A 10,072-nucleotide genomic window follows, 5' to 3' on the forward strand; every position below is an offset into this window, starting at 1 on the left:
GAACTTTTAGGCGACGTTTGCAACAAGCAAGACTTTGCATGGCTGTAGAATCCACTATAGATCCAAATAATGCTGTTAATGCCAATGTGACAAATCCGAATGAGAATGAGCAACAAAGGAGAGTGCTTGGCTCTTACTCTGCTCCTACTGCAGATCTATATGGAAAAAGCATTGTGGTGCCTCCTATAGCTGCGAACAACTTTGAGTTAAAGCCACAATTGGTCACCTTAGTGCAACAAAACTGCCAGTATCATGGTCTTCCCCACGAGGACCCAAATCAATTTATTTCTAATTTTCTACAGATTTGTGATACTGTGAAGACAAATGGAGTGAACCCAGAGGTGTACAAACTCATGCTCTTCCCGTTTGCTCTGAGGGACGCTATGGCTAGATTCCTAACCCAAGGAGAGTTTGGATACTTGGGACAAGGTTGTTACTGAGTTTCTTACTAAATTTTTCCCACCAAAGAAGCTGACTAAGCTTAGGGTGGAGGTTCAAACCTTCAAGCAGAAGGATGGTGAAACTCTTTATGAAGCTTGGGAGAGGTACAAGCTACTGACTAGACAATGCCCTCCGGACATGTTCTCCAAATGGACCCAACTAGATATCTTTTATGAAGGTTTGGGTGAAATGTCCAAGATGTGCTTAGATAATTCTGTAGACGGTTCATTGCACAAGAAGAAGACACCGGAGGAGACTATTGAGCTGATTAAATTGGTTGCTAGCAACCAATATTTATACTCATCTAACAGGAATCCTATGAACTCTGAGGGTCCTCGGAAGAAGGGTGTTATGGAAGTAGAAGCTCTTAATGCTATTCTTGCTCAGAACAAGCTTATGTCTCAGCAAATAAATCTACTTACTCAGCAGATGGGTGGCATGCAAGTCTTAGCTATCAACACCCAAAATCCACCTCAAGAGGTCTCTCATGACATGACAGGTAACTTTGTGCAAAATGATAATTATGATTATACTCAATCCTCTTCTAAACAGGTCAATTACATGGGGAGTAGTCCTAGAAATCCCAATAATGATCCATATTCTAAGACATACAATCAAGGGTGGAGAAATCACCCAAATTTTGGGTGGAGGGACCAACCTCAGAGACCTCAAAATTTCAACAATAATTCTCAGGGCGGCTTCCAACAGAACAATTACAATAACCGCCAATTTCAGTCTCAACAACAACAACCACCTCAGCAGGCAAACTCTAAATCCCAAGAAGATTCTAATTGGGAGATGATGAGGAGTTTTATGCAGGAAACCAGAGCCTCTATTAGAAACTTAGAGGTGCAAATGGGCCAACTGAGTAAGCAAATACCTGAGAGGTCTGCAAGTACATTTCCAGGTGATACAGTGGTAAATCCAAGAGAAGATTGCAAGGTTATTCAATTGAGAAGTGGTAAAGTAGCCGGCTCTGAGACAAAGGCCAATGAAGAGCTAGTTGAAAAGGAAAATCCAGAGGAGAAGAAGGAGGAAGTGAAGCACGCCCCTCCAAAGCGTGCAGACAACCCGTTTCCTGACTCTCTTGACACTTATCCTACATTGTCAAAGGCTCCTGAATACAAGCCAAAAATGCCATATCCTCAGAGGCTTCAGAAGGCTTCCAAAGAAAAGCAATTCTCTAAATTTTTAGATGTCTTCATGAAGTTACAGATCAACATTCTTTTTGCAGAGGCTCTTGAGCAAATGCCTCTCTATGCAAATTTTATGAAATAATTGTTGACCCACAAGAGGAATTGGAAGGAACAAGAAATAGTGGTGTTAACCAAGGAATGTAGTGCCATTATCCAACACAACCTTCCTGAGAAGATGCCAGATCCAGGGAGCTTTGTAATTCCTCGCACCATTGGAGATGTCACCATTCAGAGGGCTTTATGTGATCTTGGAGCTAGCATCAATCTAATGCCACTTTCAGTGATGAAAAAACTTCAAATTGAGGAGGTAAAACCCACTCGTATTTCTCTTCAACTTGCTGATCTTTCTATTAAATTACCTGAGGGAGTTGTTGAAGATTTACTTGTGAAAGTAGGACCATTTATTTTTCCTATTGATTTTGTTATATTAGACATGGAAGAGGAGGTAAAATCCTCCATTATACTTGGTAGACCTTTTTAGCTACAGGTAGAGCTTTGATTGATGTGCAAAAGGGTGAGTTGACCCTGAGGGTCAATGAAGAACAGGTGGTCCTTAATGTTTTTGAAGCTCTTAAGCACCCTAATGATTCTGAAGGGTGTATTAAACTAGATGTTATTGAACCACTTGTTCAAGAGGTACTGAAAGCTGAGGTGCTTGATGACATTCTGGATCCTATTTCTGAGTATGAATTAGTTGAAGTTGATAATTCACCACCTCAGAAGGCCATGGTACACATGCCTAAAGCAGAGGAGGAAGCCTCCAAGCTTAAGCTCAAACCTTTACCTCCTTCTCTGAAATATGTGTTCATGGGTGAAAATGACTCATATCCAGTGATTATTAGCTCTTCCCTGAAGCTTGAAGAGGAAGAGGTGCTTATTTCACTGCTCAGGAGCCATAAAATAGCTCTTGGGTGGACCATTAGTGACTTGAAGGGGATTAGTACAACCAAGTGTATGCACAAGATCCTCCTTGAAGATGATGCTAAGCCAGTTGTGCAATCACAAAGGAGACTCAATCCAACCATGAAAGAGGTGGTCCAAAAAGAGGTAATAAAATTATGGAAAGCAGGTATTATTTACCCTATTTCTGACAGTCCTTGTGTAAGTCCTGTGCAGGTAGTTCCCAAGAAAGGAGGGATGACAGTGATCAAGAATGAAAAGAATGAGCTTATTCCTACAAGGACAGTCACATGATGGAGAATGTGTATAGACTACAGGAGGCTCAACACTGCTACAAGGAAGGATCACTTCCCCCTGCCTTTCATTGATCAGATGCTTGAGAGGTTAGCTGGTCATGCTTTTTACTGTTTTTTAGATGGATATTCTTGATATAATCAAATTGTAGTGGACCCTCAATATCAAGAGAAGACAGTATTCACATGCCCTCTTTGGAGTATTTGCCTACCGGAGAATGCCTTTTGGACTTTGTAATGCTCCAGCAACTTTTCAGAGGTGTATGCTTTCAATTTTTTCTGATATGGTTGAAAAGTTCATTGAGGTATTTATGGATGATTTTTCTGTTTTTGGTAATTCTTTTGAATCCTGCCTTAAGCATTTATCTCTTATCTTGAAACGGTGTCAAGAATCAAACCTTGTTTTAAATTGGGAAAAATGCCATTTTATGGTTACAGAAGGCATTGTTCTTGGACACCGGATTTCAAGTAAGGGGATTGAGGTTGATAGAGCAAAGGTGGAGGTAATTGAAAAATTACCACCACCAGCTAATGTTAAGGCAGTCAGGAGTTTCTTGGGTCATGCAGAATTTTATAGAAGATTTATAAAGGATTTTTATAAAATTGCTAAACCATTAAGCAACCTGTTGGTTTCTGATGTTCCTTTTGTCTTTGATTCTGATTGTCTGTGGTGCACGAAATTGTGATATCAATGGCGCCAACAACTTGGTACGCACAATTGTAATCTCAACTCTTTGTCACAACTCCGCACAACTAACCAGCAAGTGCACTGGGTCGTCCAAGTAATAAACCTTACGTGAGTAAGGGTCAATCCCACGGAGATTGTCGGCTTGAAGTAAGCTATGGTCATCTTGTAAATCTCAGTCAGGCGGATTCAAATGGTTATGGAGAATTGATAATTAAAATATGAATAAAACATAAAATAAAGATAGAGATACTTATGTAATTCATTGGTGAGAATTTCAGATAAGCATATGAAGATGCCTTGTTCCTTCTGAACCTCTGCTTTCCTATTGCCTTTTTCCAATCATTCATACTCCTTTCCATGGCAAGCTGTATGTTGGGTTTCACTGTTGTCAATGGCTACCTCCCGTCCTCTCAGTGAAAATGTTCCAAATGTGCTGTCACCGCACGGCTAATCAGCTGTTGGTTCTCGATCATGTTGGAATAGGATCCATTGATCCTTTTGCGTCTGTCACTACGCCCAACACTCACGAGTTTGAAGCTCGTCACAGTCATCCCTTCCCAGATCCTACTCGGAATACCATAGACAAGGTTTAGACTTTCCGGATCTCAGGAATGGCCGCCAATTGATTCTAGCCTATACCACGAATGTTCTAATCTTAGATTAGAAACCCAAGAGATACACATTCAAGCTTGTTTGCATGTAGAACGGAAGTGGTTGTCAGGCACGCGTTCATAGGTGAGAATGGTGATGAGTGTCACAGATTATCACATTCATCATGTTTGAAGAACGAATGGATATCTTAGAATAGAAAGAGGCTTGAGTTGAATAGAAAAACAATAGTACTTTGCATTAATTTATGAGGAACAGCAGAGCTCCACACCTTAATCTATGGTGTGTAGAAACTCCACCGTTGAAAATACATAAGAACAAGGTTCAGGCATGGCCGTGAGTCCAGCCCCCAAACGTGAACATATAAGTTCCCAAGATGTAAAAGTATATCAAATACAATAGCAAAAGGTCCTATTTGTAGAAAACTAGTAACCTAGGGTTTATAGAAACGAGTAAATGATGCAGAATCCACTTCCGGGCTCACTTGGTGTGTGCTTGGGCTGAGCATTGAAGCTTTCATGTGTAGAGGTTTTTCTTGGAGTTAAACGCCAGCTTTTGTGCCAGTTTGGGCGTTTAACTCCAGCTTTTATGCCAGTTCTGGCATTTTGACACCAGAATTTCTATGCTGACTTGGAACGCCAGTTTGGGCAATCAAATCTCGGAAAAAGTATGGACTATTATATATTTCTGGAAAGCCCAGGATGTCTACTTTTGAACGCAATTGAGAGTGTGCCAATTGGACTTTTGTAGCTCCAGAAAATCTACTTCGAGTGCAGGGCGGTCAGAATCCAATAGCATCTGCAGTCCTTTTTCAGCCTCTGAATCAGATTTTTGCTCAGGTCCCTCAATTTCAGCCAGAAAATACCTGAAATCACAGAAAAATACACAAACTCATAGTAAAGTCCAGAAATGTGATTTTTATTTAAAAACTAATAAAAATATAATAAAAACTAACTAAAATAAACTAAAAACATACTAAAAACAATGCCAAAAAGCGTATAAATTATCCGCTCATCACAACACCAAACTTAAATTGTTGCTTGTCCCCAAGCAACTAAAAATCAAATAGGATAAAAAGAATTGAATATATAAAGAATTCCAAAAACATCTATGAAGATCAGTCTTAATTATATGAGCGGGGCTATTAGCTTTTTGCTTCTGAACAGTTTTGGCATCTCACTTTATCCCTTGAAGTTCAGAATGATTGGCTTCTATAGAAACTCAGAATTCTGATAGTGTTATTGATTCTCCTAGTTCAATATGTTGATTCTTGAACACAGCTACTTTATGAGTCTTGGCCGTGGCCCTAAGCATTTTGTTTTCCAGTATTACCACCGGATACATAAATGCCACAGACACATAACTGGGTGAACCTTTTTCAGATTGTGACTCAGCTTTGCTAGAGCCCCCAATTAGAGGTGTCCAGGGTTCTTAAGCACACTCTTTTTGCTTTGGACCATGACTTTAACCGCTCAGTCTCAAGCTTTTCACTTGACACCTTCACACCACAAGCACATGGTTAGGGACAGCTTGGTTTAGCCGCTTAGGCCAGGATTTTATTTCTGTGGGCTCTCCTATCCACTGATGCTCAAAGCCTTGGATCCTTTTTATTTTACCCTTGCCTTTTGGTTTAAAGGGCTATTGGCTTTTTCTGCTTGCTTCCTTTTTTTTCTTTTTTTTTTCTTTCTTTATTTTATTTTTTCGCCATTTTTTTTCTGCAAGCTTTTCACTGCTTTTTCTTGCTTTAAGAATCAATTTTATGATTTTTCAGATTATCAATAACATTTCTCCTTTTCCATCATTCTTTCAAGAGCCAATAATTTTAACATTCATAAACAACAATTTCAAAAATATGCACTGTTCAAGCATTCATTCAGAAAAACAAAAGTATTGCCACCACATCAAAATAATTAAACTATTAAAAATTCGAAATTCATGTATTTCTTTTTCTTTTGAAATTAAAAACATTTTTCATTTAAGAAAGGTGATGGATTCATAGGACATTTATATCTTTGAGGCATAGACTCTAAGACACTAATGATCATGTAATAAAGGCACAAACATAGATAAACATAAAGCATAAAAATTCAAAAAACAGAAAATAAAGAACAAGAAAATTAAAGAATGGGTCCACCTTAGTGATGGCGGCTAGTTCTTCCTCTTGAAGATCTTATGGAGTGCTTGAGCTCCTCGATGTATCTTCCTTGCCTTTGTTGCTCCTCTCTCATGATTCTTTGATCTTCTCTAATTTCATGAAGGAGGATAGATGCTCTTGGTGTTCCACCCTTAGTTGTTCCATATTGGAACTTAATTCTCCTAGGGAGGTGTTAATTTTCTCCCAATAATTTTGTGGAGGAAAATACATCCCTTAAGGCATCTCAGGGATTCCATGATGAGGAATTTCCTCATGCTCTTGTCCATGAGTAGGATCTCTTGTTTGCTCCATCCTTTTCTTAGTGATAGACTTGTCCTCCTCAATGAGGATGTCTTTCTCTATATCAATTCCAGCTGAATTGCAAAGGTGACAAATGAGATGAGGGAAGGCTAACCTTGACAAAGTAGAGGACTTGTCCGTCAGCTTGTAGAGTTCTAGGGATATAACCTCATGAACTTCTACTTCCTCTCCAATCATGATGCTATGGATCATGATAGCCCAGTCTATAGTAACTTCAGACCGGTTGCTAGTGGGAATGATTGAGCGTTGGATGAACTCCAACCATCCCCTAGCCACGGGCTTGAGGTGATGCCTTCTTAGTTGAACCGGCTTCCTGATAAACCACTATTTTATGGTTTATATTGTGTTTAATTGTGTGGCTTTGTCATGATCCTTGCCCACTTATTCATCAATTTAGCATGCATTTAGATTTCCTTCCTAAATTCAGTACATGTTTGAAAATTGCTTCCTAGAGACTTTAATTATTTACTTTTAATTCTCCTTTATTCCATTCGATGCCGTGATTTGTGTGTCAAGTGTTTCAGGCCTTATAGGGCATAAATGAGATGGAGATTGGAGAGGAAGCTAGCAAAAATGGAAGGAACACAAGAATTTGAGGAGATAACCAGCGAGAAGTGACGCGGTCGCATGGCTCACGCGACCACGCAAAGGAGCGCAAATTGCAGCGACGCGGCCGCATGGCTTGCGCGGCCGCGCGGATTGGAAAGCATAGGCAACGCGGTAGCATGGACGACGCGAACGCGTGGAGAGGAAAAAGCGCAAGCAACGCGTCCGCATGGACGACGCGATCGTGTGACATGTGCGATCTGCATAATCTGCAGAATTCGATGGGGGCGATTTTGGGCCTTATTCCGGCCCAGTTTTTGGCCCGGAACAACAGACTAGAGTCAGAGAATATGTAGAAACAAGACACACTTTCATTCAGAGTTTTTTTGGGGGATCTAGTTTTTCACTCTCTTAGGTTTTTCTCTCTAGTTTTTAGGATTTTAATTTTCAATTGATCTTAGCATTGGAACATTGAGAAGAGTTATTTCCTCATCAAGACATCATCATTCTAGTTTATTCTCTTAACTTGGTTCTAATCTTCCATGTTCTTTGTTATGTTCAATTTTGTCATTCAGATACTTTTATGATTATTTAATGCAAGGATTATTTCTTTTTAATTCAATTTCTATTCCAATAATCATGTCTTCTTTTAATTCCCTTTCATATGCTATGGATTCTTTATTTACAATGCGTGAGTAATTCCCTTACTTGATGGGGAGTTGATTAAAAGGAACTCTTGAGTTGGAAGGATTGAAAGAAAATTTGTAATTGGGTTAATTGTTGGATTGCTATCTTGTCACTGACGCCAATCCCTTTGAACTAAGTGGGTTGCAACTTGTGAACAGATCTGGCATTCCCACTTGTTTGACTTTCCTTTACCTAGTAAAGGATAACCAAACAGAACAACCATTAATTATAAATTAATCTTACAATCACACCATCAATGATAGAGATTCCAACCAATCAATTCCCAGTCAAGGCTTTTATTTATATTATTTAAAATTCCTCAATTTAATTTCCAATTTACCTAGCTTAACTTTTTGGAACATCTGATTAATAAAACAGCACACTTTTCTGCAACTCGTTGGGAGACGACCTGGGACTTAAAACTCCCAGTAATTTTAATTTAAACTCTCTGTGACATATTTCTAAATTGATACAGATTTTCGGTGAGTTAAGAACTATACTCACAACGTAACCATTTTAAAAAATTTTTAATTCACCAGCTTCTGCTTCCCATCAATTTTTGGCGCCATTGCCGGGGAGTTGCAGTAGAGTGCTAATTTTATTAATTAGAATTTATTTATTTGCATTTTATTTAATTTTGCTACTATGAGCTGTATGTTTCTTCCGTCAAATGACACGTTCACTTCCTGATCCGCGCTTGCTAATATTCGATCTTGAAATTGAAAGGACAATTTCACGAATAAGGCGAGAACAGCGTAGGTTAGCCCGCTCTGAGGGCGGATCTGAAAGTGAATTTGAGGAAGAAACCAGCCCCCGTTCTACTGATTCGGTTGTTTTACGTGCAGAAAACATGGCAGCTAGAAGAGTTACCATTCAGGAGGAAGGAGCTCCTGATTTTACAATGCAACCGTTTCAAGCACATCATCCAGCGGTAGCTATGGATTTTGAAATAAAGACTGCACTGCTAAATTTGATGCCCAAGTTTCATGGCCTACCTGCTCAAGAGCCTATCAAGCACTTGAGAGATTTTCAGGCAGCCTGTTCTATTGTCAGGCGTGATGGCACTGATGAAACTTCAATTCTGCTGAAAGCTTTTCCGTTCTCTCTTGAGGGAAAAGCAAGAGAGTAGTACTACACTCAACCTCTAGCAAATGTATCCAACTGGGATACACTCAGAAAGGAGTTTCTGGAGAAATTCTTTTCATCTGAAGTTACTGATAAACTAAGGAAGGATATCTCTACAATTGTTCAGGATGACAATGAGACTCTCTTTGAATACTGGGAGCGCTTCAATAATCTTCTGGAAGCATGCCCCCACCACATGATTGACAAGATCGTGCTACTCAGCTATGTCACACAAGGAATGAGGCCCCAGGATAAGACCACATTGGAAAGTGCCAGCAATGGGTCTATGAAGAAGTACAAGACCACTGATGAAGCTTGGCAATTGATCAGTGATTTAGTTGAATCTACTCGGAACCACAGACAGAAGCAAGGCCGTTCAAGGGCCGTTGCAGAAGTATCTTCTGGCATAGAGACTGCTGCTCTAAATCGAAGCATCTGTGAGATGACCAACCTGCTGAAGCAAATGCAGTTGAATCAACAAGCTCAGCAAACTCAACCGCAGCAAAACCAACAACTAGTCCCACAAAGAATTTGCGGAATTTGTGCTGATTACAGTCATTACACTGATGAATGCCCGCAGCTCCAACAAGAAGACAACATGGTGGTATCCACTCACAACTTCTATGACCGCCCCAACCAAGGGTACAATCAAAGTGGAAATAAGAACCATGGATGGCAGGACAATTCAAACCAGAATTAGAGGGACAACAATAATAGAGGAGGCAGAGATAATCAGGGAAATTAGAGGTGGAATAATAACAATAACAGGCAACAAAATCAACCTTACCGAGCACCTCACCTGAGGCAAAACCAAGGACCACCGAACAATCAACAGCAAACCTCTCAATTTACTCATTCTTCTGTATCTTCTAATGAAGATTTATTACAAGCTTTTGAGAAAAGACAACTGGCCATGGAAAATACCATCGTGAACAATATTAACGCCAGTCTGAATGGTTTCACCTCTGCTCTGCAAGCTTTTATGTCACAGCTTAGTTCAGCACAAAATTCCAGTAACCAACCTTCAAGCACCACTGGAATCCCCTCTCAACCATTACCCAATCCAAAGGGAGGCATTAATGCCATCACCCTGAGATCCGGAACCACACTGCAGGAGAGGAATCAGGAGGAA

The 10,072-nt window shown here is 39.9% G+C and overlaps 2 non-coding genes across 2 annotated transcripts; both read right to left on the bottom strand.

The window, feature by feature from the left end:
- Nucleotides 1-477: 477 nt before the first annotated feature.
- On the bottom strand, nt 478-584 carry LOC112767937 (small nucleolar RNA R71). Its single transcript, XR_003185377.1, has one exon. It is a non-coding gene; the product is annotated as a small nucleolar RNA R71 (small nucleolar RNA).
- Nucleotides 585-9,034: 8,450 nt separating this feature from the next.
- On the bottom strand, nt 9,035-9,142 carry LOC112767536 (small nucleolar RNA R71). The gene has a single exon (XR_003184979.1). It is a non-coding gene; the product is annotated as a small nucleolar RNA R71 (small nucleolar RNA).
- Nucleotides 9,143-10,072: the final 930 nt, after the last annotated feature.

Source organism: Arachis hypogaea, chromosome 17 (genome assembly GCF_003086295.3).
Source record: "Arachis hypogaea cultivar Tifrunner chromosome 17, arahy.Tifrunner.gnm2.J5K5, whole genome shotgun sequence".
Lineage (NCBI taxonomy): Eukaryota > Viridiplantae > Streptophyta > Magnoliopsida > Fabales > Fabaceae > Arachis > Arachis hypogaea.